Source organism: Pongo pygmaeus, chromosome 13 (genome assembly GCF_028885625.2).
Source record: "Pongo pygmaeus isolate AG05252 chromosome 13, NHGRI_mPonPyg2-v2.0_pri, whole genome shotgun sequence".
NCBI lineage: Eukaryota > Metazoa > Chordata > Mammalia > Primates > Hominidae > Pongo > Pongo pygmaeus.
The window spans coordinates 10,567,225-10,580,775 of record NC_072386.2 but is presented as its reverse complement, the minus strand read 5'-3'; the positions used below and the strand labels follow the sequence as shown (position 1 = coordinate 10,580,775).

At 45.8% G+C, this 13,551-nt stretch overlaps 1 pseudogene; it reads right to left on the bottom strand.

Annotated features, from left to right (window-relative positions):
* Positions 1–11,076: 11,076 nt before the first annotated feature.
* LOC129026174 (cell division cycle protein 27 homolog) lies at positions 11,077–12,993 on the bottom strand (annotated as a pseudogene).
* Positions 12,994–13,551: the final 558 nt, after the last annotated feature.

The window sequence follows — 13,551 nt, the reverse complement described above, 5'->3', positions numbered from 1 at the left end:
TTCTCCTCCCTCCCTCCCTCCCTCCTTTTCTATCTTTCTTTCTTTTTCTCTTTCTTTCTTTCTTTCTTTCTTTCTTTCTTTCTTTCTTTCTTTCTTTCTTTCTTTCTTTCTTTCTTTTTCTTTCTTCCTTCCTTCCTTCCTTTGCTGCCTGACTGCCTTCCTGCCTTTCTTCTTTCCTCCCTTCCTCCCTTCCTTCTTTCCTCCTGCCTCAGCCTCCCAAAGTGCCGGGATTACTGGCGTGAGGCACCATGCCTGCTTGGCCTAAAGAGACACCCTTTGAAAGTAAGACACAGACAGCACCTTCCAGTGATCTGATTGATTGATTGACTGATTTAGAGGCAGCATCTCACTCTATCACCCTGGCAGTGGTGCCATCATAACTCACTCACTGCAGCGTGGACCCTCCTGGACTCAAGTGATCCTTCCACCTCAGCCTCCAGAGTAGAGTACCTGGGACCACAGGCACACGCCACTGTGCCCAGATAATTTTTATTTATTTATTTATTTTTTTCCTGAGACAGAGTTTCTCTCTGGTTTCCCAGACTGGAGTGCAATGGCGTGATCTTGGCCCACCACAACCTCTGCCTCCTGGGTTCAAGCGATTCCCCTGCGTCAGCCTCCCCAGCAGCTGGGACTGCAGGCATGCGCCACCACGTCTGGCTGATTTGGTATTTTTAGTGCAGACGGGGCTTCTCCATGTTGGTCAGGCTGGTCTTGAACTCCCGACCTCAGGTGATCCACCCTCCCCGGCCTCCCGAAGGGCTGGGATGGCAGGCATGAGCCACCGAACCTGGCCTTCATTTTTCAATGTTTTTCCACAGATAGGGTCTCATCATTTTGTTGCAACCTTCCTGACCCAGTGCCTCAAAGTGCTGGCATGACAGGCGTGAGCCACTGCGCCAGGACTCTGGGGAATGATTCACGACCACGAGCACTGTACTGATTCTTTCTTTCTTTTTTCTTTCTTTCTTTCTTTCTTTCTTTCTTTCTTTCTTTCTTTCTTTCTTTCTTTCTTTCTTTCTTTCTTCTTTCTTTCTTCTTTCTTTCTTTCTTTCTCTTTCTTGTCTCTTTCTTTCATTGTTTTTTTTATTATTGATTGATTGATTGATTTTGAGACGGAGTCTCACTCTGGGCGAGGTGAGGCGAGGCGAGATGCAATGCTTTGGAAGCCGCAGCACCACCTTCTGAAGCCCCATTCAAATGCACAATGCCCTATTCCCTTCCTGGACTTGGAGCTGATGCCTTCCATTGCCTTGGGTTTCTCTCCATTCAGAAGCTTTTACAGGCACAACCCCACCCAGAGGCTGGCTATGGCTGAGGATTACGGGATGTGGTGGGGCTGGAAACTCTTTCCCCCATTGTTGCAAGCTCAGCCAAGATATCCCCCGACCCCCATCGCTTGCTCACCCTTTGAGATCCCCTCCCTCCACCACCTTGGAGGCTGACCTCTTACTTTAATTTCTGTCTTTCTTCCTTTCCTGCTTTTGAGGAGTGTGTGCAGGAATGAGGGTGTGTAGGGGGAGTGGGCGTGGGGTGGGGACAGAGGTGAACGTCCTAAGGGTCGATTTAGTGTCATGCCTCTTTCACCGCCACCACTGAAGATGAAAGCAACAATCAGTTAAATACCGCGTGTTCTCATCCATAAGTGGGAACTTATAGATGAGAGTTCTGCGTGGGCAGAACGAGGGACACGAGAGACGCGGGAGCCTACTTGAGGGAGGAGGGGTGGAAGGAGAGACAGCTTCAGGAGAAACCAAAACAAAACGAAACATGAAAACTGTCGAGTACTGCGCTTAGTGTCTGGGTGATGAAATCATCTGCACACTGAACCTCCCATGAGAAGTTTACCTATGTAACAATCTTGCACATGTATGTTTGAACAAGAAATGAAAGTTAGAGGAGAAAGAGAGAGAGAGGGAGAGAAGGAAAGAGAGAGAGAGAGAAGTTAAATGAAACACCACCTCCTTGACCTGAGTCAGGGGGTTTCCGGCCTTTTGCGGGAACATTCAGCGACAATGTAGTATTTGGGCCTGTTCTTTCTTTTTTTCTTCGTTTCTTTTTTTTGGACTGAGTCTCTCGCTCTGTCACCCAGGCTGCGGTGCAGTGGCGCTCTCTTGGCTCACTGAAACCTCTGCTTTCCGGCTTCCAGTGATTCTTCTCCGGTAGCTGGGATTACAGACACGCACCACGACAGACGGCTTATTTTCCTATTTTTAGTGGAGATGGGGTTTCTCCATGTTGGCCGCGTTGGTATTGAACTCCTGACCTGAAGTGATTTGCCCTCCTGGGCCTCCCAAAGTGCTAGGACGACAGGCCTGAGCTGCAGGGATTTCAGCCTTTAAAAGCGCCGGCCCTGCCACCTTTCGCTGCTGCCCTTACACTCAGAATGACGTGCCCTCTCTGCCATAGGTTGACTCTTTGAGTCCCCTATGCCATTGCACTCCAGCCTGGGCAGCAAGAGTGAAACTCCATCCCCCCACCTTCCCGTGCAAAAAATAAATAAATAAATAAAATATCTACACATGACCTATAAGTGCGTGTTCCCATGAGTGATTTCTAATAAATGGCACTGTACACTGAAAGCAGTGGCTCACGTCTGTCATCCCAGCACTTTGGGAGGCCGAGGTGGGTGGGTCACGAGGTCAGGAGTTCAAGACCAGCCTAGCCAACATGGTGAAACCCCGTCTCTACTGAAAATACGAAACTGAGTCAGGCGTGCTGGGGCAGGCACCTGTAATCCCAGCTACTCGGGAGGTTGAGGCAGGAGACTCACATGAACCTGTCAGGCGGAGGTTGCAGTGACCCAGGATGGCGCCATTGCACTACAGCCTGGACGACAGAGTGAGATTCAGTCTCTAAATAAATAAATAGAAAGAAAGAAAAGAAAAGAAAGAAAAGAAAAGAGAAGAGAAGAAAAGAAAAGAAGAAAAGAAAAGAAAACCAGAAAAGAAAGAGAAAATGAAAGAAAAGGCACTGTATTGCTACTCGACTAGGAACTTCTCTCTTTCTGTGTTTCTCTCTGTCTCTCTCGGTCTGTCTTTGTCTTTCTCTGTCTCTTTCTCTCTCTGTCTCTTTCTCTCTATCTCTGTCTCTCTCTCTCTTCCTGTCTCACTGTGTCTGTCTTCTGTTTAACTCTCTTTCTCTGCCTGTCTCTCTCTGTCTCCCTCCCTGTCTCTCTCTGTCTCCCTCCCTGTCTGTTTCTCTCTCTCTCTGTCTCTCTTTCTGTGTATTTCTCTGTCTCTGTCTGTCTCTGTTTCTCTCTGTCTCTCTCTGTCTGTCTCTGTTTTTCTCTGTCTGTCTCTCTCTTTCTTTTTCTGAGTCTCTCTGTCTGTTTCTCTCACTCTCTCTCTCTCTCTCTGTGCCTAACTTGTCTTACTGTCTTTCTCTACCCGTCTGTCTCTCTCTCTGTCTGTCCCTCTTCCTCCCTTTCTGTCTCTCTCCCTCTCTCTCTCACTCTCTGCCTGTCTGTCTCTCTTTCTGTCTGTTTCTGTCTCTCTGTCTCATCTCTGTCAGTCTCTCTTTCTGTTTGTCTCTGTCTGTCTCTCTCTGCCTGTCTCTCTCACTGTGTCTGTCTTCTGTCTTGCTGTCTTTCTCTGCCTGTCTGTCTCTCTGCCTGCCTTTCTGTTCTCTCTCGCTCTTTCTCTCTTTCTGTCTGTTTCTCTCTGTCTGTCTCTGTCTGTCTCTTTCTCTGTCTGTCTGTCTCTCTGTCTTTTTTTTTCACATGGAGTCTCACTGTGTCGCCAAGGCTAGAGTGCAGTGGCACCATCTTGGCTCACTGCAAACTCCACCTCCCAGGTTCACGCCATTCTCCTGCCTCCCGAGTAACTGGGACTGTAGGCGCCCGCCACCAAGCCCGACTAATTTTTTGTATTTTTAGTAAAGACGTGATTTCACCAAGTTAGCCAGTATGGTCTCGATCTCCTGACCTCGTGATCCACCCGCCTCGGCCTCCCAAAGTGCTGGGATGACAGGAATGAGCCACCGTGCCCGGCCTGTCTCTCTCTTTCTTTCTTTCCTCTCTCTCTCTCTCTGTGTGCGTAAATTCTGTCTTACTCTCTTCTCTGCCTGTCGGTCTCTCTCTCTCTGTCTGTCTCTCTCCCTCCCTGTCTTTTTCTCTCTCTCTGTCTCTCTCACTCTCGCTCTCTCTGTCTCTCTCTCTCTTGCTGTTTCTCTCTGTCCGTCTCTGTCTGTCTCTTTGTCTGTCTCTCTTTCTTTCTCTCTGTCTCTGTCTCTCTCTCCCTCTGCCTGTCTCTCTCACTGTGTCTCTCTTCTGTCTTACTCTCTTTCTCTGCCTGCCTGTATCTCTCTCCCCCTCTCTTTCTGTTTCTCTCTATGTATCTCTCACTCTCTCCATCTCTCTATGTCTGTTTCTCTCTGTCTCTGTCTTTCTCGGTCTGTCTCTGTCTCTCTCCCCCCTGTCTGTCTGTTTCTGTCTCTGTCTCTATCTCTGTCTCTCTCTTTCTGTTTCTCTCTGTCCGTCTCTGTCTTTCTCTGTCTGTCTCTTTCTCTGTCTGTCTCTCTCTTTCTCTCTGTCTCTTTCTCTCTCTCATTGCCTGTCTCTTTCACTGTGTCTGTCTTCTGTCTTACTCTCTTTCTCTGCCTGTCTGTCTGTCTCTCTCTCCCTCCCTTTCTCTCTCTCTCTGTCTCTCTCTTTCTGTTTCTCTCTGCCTGTCTCTGTGTGTCTGTCTGTTTCTCTCTTTCTCTGTCTCTCTCTCTGTTTCCTCTCCATCTGTCTCTGTCTGTCTGTCTGTCTCTCTCTCTGTCTCTCTCCCTCCCTGTCTGTGTGTTTCTCTCTGTCTCTGTCTCTCTCTCTGTCTGTCTGTTTCTCTCTGTCTCTCTCTGTCCATCTCTGTCTTTCTAGTCTGTCTCTTTCTCTGTCAGTCTGTCAGACCTCTCATGACGGAGAGGGCCCTGCCCCTTCCACGAAAGTCAGAAGGGCCTGCTTAGAGAGGCCGATAGGAATCCAGACAGACAGGCCTTGCTACGCTTCACCACTTGGTGTATGATTTTGGGAGGTCGAGGCCGGGTCCCCACTTGGATGGAAGGGGCATTTTCAGACTTTTCTGTCTGTCACGTGTGGCGTCCCTACTTCTCGTATTTCCCTGATAAGCTCCTCGACTCAAAAATACATGGATAAGGCCGGGCGTGGTGGCTCACGTCTGTCATCCCAGAACTTCCGGAGGCCGAGGCAGGTGATCACATGAGGTTGGGAGTTCGAGACCAGCCTTGCCACCAAGGTAAAACCTCGTCTCTACTAGAAATACTAAACTGAGTCGGGCACAGTGGGGTATGATCCAGTAATGCCAGCTACTCGGGAGGCTGAGGTGGGAGAATCACTTGAACCTGGGAGGCAGAGACTGCAGTGAGCCGAGATTGTGCCACTGCACTACAGCCTGGGCTGTAGAGTGAGTAGGACTCTGTCTCTAAACAAATAAATAAATAAATAAATAAATAAATAAATAAATGCATTCTTTTCCATGCTGACTGACACTTGCAGGCATCGGTTGTCTTCGGGCATCATCTAGTGGCCACTGTTATTGAAAGTCTAGGTGACATGGAGGGAGGTCTTGCTTACTTCACTGAGCCTGGGCAAAGGGTTTCTCTCTCTCCCTTCTGGAGGTCCCTCCCTCTCTCCCTGGTTGCCTAGGGAACCTCCGCCCTGGCGGAGGCCCTATTGTTCTTTGATCAGCGCTTTAGTTTTCTTTGTGTGTTGGTTCTTTCATGCACATAGACTCTTCTACTTGGGTTTTAGGAGGGGTCACTTTAATTTTCAAGTCGCCCCCCGGTTCCCCCCACTACCCATGTCCCTTTACCTTCATTTAGTGAGTCAGTTAGGCGGGTTCCCCCCAAACCCCCCACTTCCCGCCTCCGAACACCCTGCTTGGAAACCTTCCGGAGCCACCCTGGTGTGCCTCCATCTTCTCTCCCCTTCCCCCACCCCTTACCGGCGATTTCATTCTTGCCAGGCTGACATTTGCAATGGTGGGCATCAGGCCTCACTCAGTGGCCACAGTTTTTGAAGATGGGGGTGGCACGGTCCCACTTCCCTGGAGGCAGCTCGGGCCGAAGTCATAGCCCTTGACCTGCGTGGGCAAGCGGGCGGGTCTGCTCTTGTGGGTTTTTCCCCCCACTTCCCTCCTCAGGCCTCCCTCCCTAGGAAAGCTTCACCCTGGCTGGGTCTCCATCACCTTTTATCATGATGTTTTAGTTTCTCCACCCTCCAGCCAGTATAGTTTCACAATGGGAATGGCGTCACAGCTCTAGTCTGGGCGTTCTTTGTATTTGCCCATAATAGAAACGTTTTCTGAAAACTAATACTTTGCTCACTTAAGATTTCCAGGGACGGTGCCTTGGCCCGTGTTTGTTGTTTTGTTTTGTTTTGTTCGTGTTTTTCCTTTTTCGTATGTATTTCTTTTCAGGTGAAGTAGAAATCCCCAATTTTCAGGAAGACGTATCTTTTCCCCAAGACATGTTAGCTGCTGTTTTCTCCTGTTGTTAACTAGCGCTTTTGTGAATCTCTCAACGTGTAGTGAGAGCCGGTTGATGTTTACTTCAGAACATCTTATTTTCTTGAAATCCATAAGCGAATGCTGCTGTTGCTCTTGCTGCTGCTGCTGCTGCTCTTGTTGCTGTTGTTGTTGTTTTCAAAGCACACCCCGGCCACCCTTAACGGAATCAAAAGCGTTATAAAATATGTGTAATTATTTCCTGACCACGCCATTCCTCCTCCTCTCTCTGTCTCTCTGTCTCTCTTTCTCTGTCTCTCTCTCTCTGCCTGTCTGTCTATTTTTCTCTCTCTATTTGCCTGTCTCCCTCACTGTGTCTGTCTTCTGTCTTACTCCCTTTTTTTGCCTTTCTGTCTCTCTCTCTCTGCCTGTCTGTCTCTCTCTCTCCCTGTCTGTCTGTTTCTCTCTGTCCATCTCTGTCTTTATCTCTGTCTGTCTCTTTCTTTCTCTCTGTCTCTCTGTCTCTGTGTGTCTCTCTCTCTGCCTGTCTCTCTCATGGTGTCTATCTTCTTTCTTTCTTTCTCTGCCTGCCTCTCTCTCTCTCTCTTTCTCTCTCTCTGTCTCTCTCTGTTCTTCTCGTCTTTCTCTGTCTGTCTCTTTGTCTGTCTGTATCTCTCTTTCTTTCTTTTTCTCGCTGTCTCTGTGTCTCTCTCTCTGTCTCTCTCACTGTGTCTGTCTTCTGTCTTATTCTCTTTCTCTGGCTGTCTGTCAGTGTCTCTCTCTCTCTCTCTCCCTGTCTGTCTGTCTCTCTCTCTCCCTGTCTGTCTGTTTTTTTCTTTCTCTTTGCCTGTCTGTCTCTCTGTCTCTGTCTCTCTGTCTCTCTCTCTCTGTGTCTGTCTTCTTCTTACTGTCTTTCTCTTCCTGTCTGTCTCTCTCTCCTTGTCAGTTTCTCTCTGTCTCTGTCTCTGTCTGTCTCTCTCTCTGTCTGTTTCTGTCTCTCCCTCTGTCTGTCTCTTTCTCTCTCTGTCTCTTTCCCTCTGTCTGTCTCTCTCTTTCTTTCTCTCTGTCTCTCCAACTGTCTCTGTCTCTGTGTGTGTGTGTGTGTCAGCTTTCTGTCTTACTCTCTTTCTCTGCCTGTCTGTCTGCCTGTTGGTGTGTCTCTCTCTCTGTCTATCTCTCTCTCTTTCTGTCTGTGTCTCTCTTTCAGTTTCTCTCTGTCTCTTTCCATCTGTGTCTTTCTCTGTGTCTTTATCTCTCTGTCTCTCTCTGTCTTTCTGTCTTTGTGTATCTTTGTGTCTCTCAGTCTGTCTCTATGTCTCTGTCTCTGTGTCTCTCTCTCTCTCGTGCTCGCTCACTCTCTGGCTCTCTCTATCTCCTCCCTCTCTTTCTTGACAAAATAAGTACAAGTACATCTAATCTAATCTATTACCACGGCCTGAATTCTTAATTTTAGACATCCCAGATTTGATCTCCCTACAAAATGCTGTACTGAACTGGCGAGTTGATTTCTGGACTTGGATACCTCTTAGATACTACATATTAATAAACATCCAACCCTAAAATCTGGGGTTGCATCTAGCTAGACTGTCTCAAAAAAATCATACCTCTGTTCACCTAGGATGCTGGGAGGGTTTTCTCAATGTGCATCTGCTCATGTCCTTCATGACCTATGACCAAGCCCTGTCGGTTCTGTCTGAAATATGTATCTGCAAACACTTCTCTCCATTTCCACAACTACCCATGGCCCATTGTGGAACCACTGGCTCTTTGAAAAAAAATCCCAGAAGTGGCTTTGGCTTTTTGGCTGGGAGGTCTAAACCTGCTGAGAACTTTCCTGCCCAGGATTCTGTGTGAACAAAAGTGTTTCTGCTGGGAGCTGGGATCCTCGGTACCATGCTTGCTAGCACTGGATGAGTCTCTGGAAGGACTCACAGGACTCCACAAAGCTGACCTGTCCCACCGAGGTCAAATGGATACCTCTGCATTGGCCCAAGGCCTCCAACATACATCACTGTCACCAACCATTACCTTCAGCATCCTTGTGAGCCTGCCCAAGGCCCTGACTCCGGGGAGACTCTTGGGAGCCCGGCCTTCCTCGGCTAAAGTCCAAAGGGATGGTGACTTCCACCCACAAGGTCCCCACTGAACTGCAAAGATGTGGAGCATAGGTCAGAGAGGGGAGCATGAGGGGAGACATCCTGACAGGCAATGTGTTCCCTAGGCTCTGGCCACCCCACTCACGTCCCACATAATTGGCACCCACGGGACACCACCGCTTTATCCCCTCCTCTGTCCACAACCGCCCCAACCCCACCCCACAACCCAGGCACACACACTGGAGGTTAAAAAACCACACGGCCTGAATAGAGCCTGATGGAGTGAGAGCTCATTTCACGAAGCGGGGGGGTGGGTTGGGGTGGGGTGGGGTGGGGGTTGGGGGTGTGTAGAGAGCCTGATTCTCCCTCGTGGGTGGCTACAGGATACAAATGAATATCACTTCTTGGGCGGAGGGGCTTCTTTGGGCCGTCACGTTTGCCATCAATGTTTGTGGGACTGTCTCTCAAACCCTTCCTTGAGGCCACAAAATAGATTCCACCCCACCCATCAACGTTTCCCTGCGTACTGGATGTATCCTGTCAAGAGACCTCAGCCTGATACGTTGAGTTAAACACCTTTATTGGCTTTCTGTGTTTGTTTGCTTCTGAGATGGAGTCTTGCTCTGTCCCCCCATGGCTGGAGTACAGTGGCGTGATCTCAGCTCACTGCAACCTCTGTCTCCTGGGTTAGAGTGATTCTCCTGCCTCAGCACAACCACGCCTGGCCCATTTTTTTATTTTTAGTAGACACGGTATTTGACCCTGTTTCATTGGTTTTCACTGGAGATTCTAGATTTGAGTCACACCTCATTGTGTGCCACATAACGACTTCTTTTTTTTTTTAAAGCACAATATATCTGCTTTATTTGAGTGGATTTGTATATCTTTATAATTGTGTTATAGATGAAGAAAAGGTATTAAACATGGTGCTGAATATAGTGAAAGTGAAAAGAAAAGAAAGGCTTTCTATTTTGTAGATAGAATAAAGTTGCTCAGTATTTAGAGTTACCTAAATACGTCAGCATTTAAACTCCTCCTACTAAAAGCTTGCCAGTCTGAATAATCCTCCTTGAAACACAATTTTCATATGGATAAGATTTTTAAGAATGTGACTCCTGCGGAATAGCTGGACAGACAATACACATTTAAAAAAAAACAGCACAAGGATCCACCAGACTTCGGAAAAAATCAAAAACAACACAAGCCTTATGAAGAACTGAGTTCTTAAAATATTATGGAGAACATAGCTATTGGAAGAGATGGCAATATTGGCAAGTTGATTTTTACATTGGTCAGCAATAGCTAGCACTATTTTTCTGGCAATCTTTCAGGCACTGCAACTACTACAGCAAAATGATATATAATCCATTAAACAACATAATCACAAATCAAAAAATATTTTAGTAATATAATGCTTCAGATTTAGAGGCAAATCAAGTGTTAAAACTCAACTGCTATAATAACTAACCCCAAAGATAACTGTAACTGACAAAAAAGCTTCTGCAGAGTTACTACTTCAGAATTATACTTTCTCTTGATATTTATTTTATTTTATTTTATTTTATTTTATTTTTGTTTTATTTTTTTGTTGAGATGGCATCTCACTCTGTCGCCCAGGCTGGAGTGCAATGGCATAATCTTGGCTAACTGCAACCTCCACTTCCCAGGTTCAAGCGATTATCCTTCCTCAGCCTCCTGAGTAGCTGGGACTACAGGCGCCTGCCACCATGCCCAGCAAATTTTTATACTTTTAATATAGGCGGGGTTTCAACATATGGTCTCGATCTCTTGACGTTGTGATCTGCCTGCCTTGGCCTCCCAAAGTGCTGGGATGACAGGCATGAGCCACCATGCCTTGCCCTCTCTTGATATTTAAACTTTTAAGTCAGTCCAGAGAAATACAATAAATGTCAACAGTAAGTAGGGTGTTGAGGCAGAAGTAGGACCTAACTTTTTCATATGTTATTCAGTTGATAACAATATGACCTGGGTAGTAATTTCCTATGTGTCTACTTATACACAAATACAAAAAAGTAAAACAGAGATACTGCTAAATAAAGGATACATTAAGTTCTTAATAGTAACTCAATAAACTGGAACATTGTCAATAAGCAGCTAGTGAACTTTTTCAGTGTTTTTTTCTATTATCCAATAAGTGTATTATGCTATTCCTTTCCAATTTCCCAAGCATTTTTTGTCCCAATCACCATTTTTGTGTTCGAAGAAAAAGTAACAAATCAAGTAACAAAACTAAACAAGCAAACAAACAAAACACAACTACAGTATCTGCAAAAGTTTTTTAGAAGACTGAAACTGTTGAGTATAAGCATCTCGTATTCTATTATCATTAGTTAACTGAAGAGTTTGTTAAAGACATACATTTCATAAAAAAAGTTAGTTTGAAGTTATTGACCAGAATGTACCATTCCTAAGTATTAGTAACCAAATTCATGACAATAAAGAGCTTTTTAACAAGAAAAATTAGTGACTACCAGCACCATCAACAAGACTTTGTCTTTACAATTCATTACCACTTACCATGCATTGTAATATATAGGATTGACTCTGATAGCATTTCGAAAACAAGCTAATGCTTTGTCCAATTCTGCAGTTAAGATAAACTCTCGCCCTAATAAAGTATAGGCATAAGCATAATTTGGATCCATTTGGATAGCTCTCTGGAAGAATTTAATTGCAATATCATGTTCCCGTTGCAGACTGAAACAGTTCCCTGCAGCACACCAGGCCTCTGGCGAATTTTTATGCATGTCTGTTAAGTCTTTTGACGGAAATGAAAGAGCGACATCTTTTTGAAGATGCCAAAGTGTTGTAGAATAGATTTGCATGCCTTCAACTCTATAATTCTCAATCCTTCTAAACTCTGAGAATATTCCTTCAGCTTGCATGTACTCTGAAAGTTCAAAATAGGACCTTCAAATTTGGCACAGTACCCAACCAGTATTGAAGTGGTGAGAAGGTAGATGGCTCAAAATATTTATAGCTTCTTTGCAGTAGTATGAACCTAAAGCTAAATAACCTTTCCCCCTTTCACGAAGAAGGCTCATCAAGCCTTCTGCTGCTACTTTTTGTAGATTAAAAGTCTGAATCTGAGGTGTGATTGTGGATATTTCCTCTTCTGAATTGATGGAAGAGTCCAATTTTGTAATTTCCAGGTTGTCATTTATATTAGATTGAGTTATTCCTCCTTTATTAGTTTAACTTTTTGTTTTTCTGTTTTGAATTTTAGGTGTAAACTTCATTTTTAATTTCTTCCTATTCTCCTTGGTTGTGGAACTGTCACTAGTAAAGAGTCATGAACTTCTTCGATGCAGTGCTTTTGGGGGAGATGTCATAGTGGGGCTCATTACCTGAGGTGTTGTAGTTATTTATGGACCAGAACTTTCTGTTAGTGAAAGAATTGGAGTTACCTCTCGGCTATTTCCACTCTGTGAGAAGACAGACTTTGCTCCAGTTTGGCCAATTCTGGCAACAGACTTTTTTGAAGGGGCTCCAGCGGATGGCACATCAATTACAGAAGGTGCATTAGTGTAGTTTTGTAAATAAGATCCATCTCCAGGACTTGGGGTTCCTAATGGAAAGATCCCAAAACTTGGGGTAAATGGACTAAGAGCTGCTGGTCCTGTTAATAAACTTCGACCAGTTTTTTGTTTATTTTGAACCTGTTTAGATAATATGGAAGTTCCTGTTCCCAGTGGGATAGTTTCAGGTGAAATTACAGCTGAATCAATAAAAGACACTGGGGAATCTGTATTCAAGGAGTACTTTGAATTGGAAGATTCTAAATTGACTCTGTTTAATTCAATTGTGTCCTGGGGTGTTTCCATAAGAATGGTCTCAGGCTGTCTGTGACATAAACTGTGATTAGGTACTTGTGTTGTTGAAGAGTTGGGCAGACAGTTGCTAAAGTTCTGTAAAGATGTGAATTTAAATGTTAGGTCAGGATCTGGCTTTTCACCTATTTCACATAATGATTCAAAGGGATACCAGAGGAAAGGATTTAAACTAAGTCTCTTTTGGTAACATTCTTATCCTTTGGCAAGCCGATCTGTCTTGCAATATACACGTCCCAACAATGGAAGGGGAAAGCAAACTGAATCACCAAATTCAGTAACAATATCATCATGGCTTTTCTGCTTATTAAACACTCCACCAGATAAGATTTGTTCCCAGTCTGCAAGCTTACTGAGATCAACACAACATTTTGCAAGCAGGTATTTGCATTGCGGTGTAGGACAACTGTGTCTTTTCAAGAGTCTATATGCTTTATAGGCTTTTCCTGGGAGTTAAGAACAGGTTGCCATTAAAAACAAGGCTTCTTCTGAGTGTACTTCTGCATAAAGGCGTTCTGTGAGGAAAACCCCACCTCGGTAAGCATAGTGGTTTAGTGCTTGCCATATAGCAGCCTGGAAGGGTTTCTGCAGCACTGTCATCCTCGAGGCAAAGGCCCAATTTCTGCAGTGCCTCAGGAAACCCCCACCCCACCAACCACCCTCCCCCCTGTAGCGGCTCCGGCCCGGCCAGCCTCGGCTCATTTAAATTCACCAGTTACCGGGGGATGGGGGTGGCCGAGCCAGCATGACTTCTTTATCCTGCCGACTGTGGAAAGCCTGGCCCCTTGTGATCCATTACAAAGCGAAAGTCACCTCATATTTGGGAAACAAGTCCACTCCCAAGTTCAGTGGAGGGATGTGGCATGTAGGACGAATGACTCTGTTCCTTCTGATTTGGTCTGCACAGCGGGGCCTAGGGCTGGAGTCCTCTCTGTGAGGACTGCTGACTCCCTCTACCTTGGGTTCCATTGGCCCCACCCTGGGACATGGGCCTTGGCAGATTCTGGCCCTTCCTGGCCCTTAAGTTGCTGTCAGAAACCCCATCTCGTGTTCAGATGCCCCGAATAACTGGCTCGCGCCTCTCTGGAAACATTGGAAATCTCTCCTCTACACATGGTCACCTAAAACCCCAGGAGCTCGGGACACACGTCTGCCATC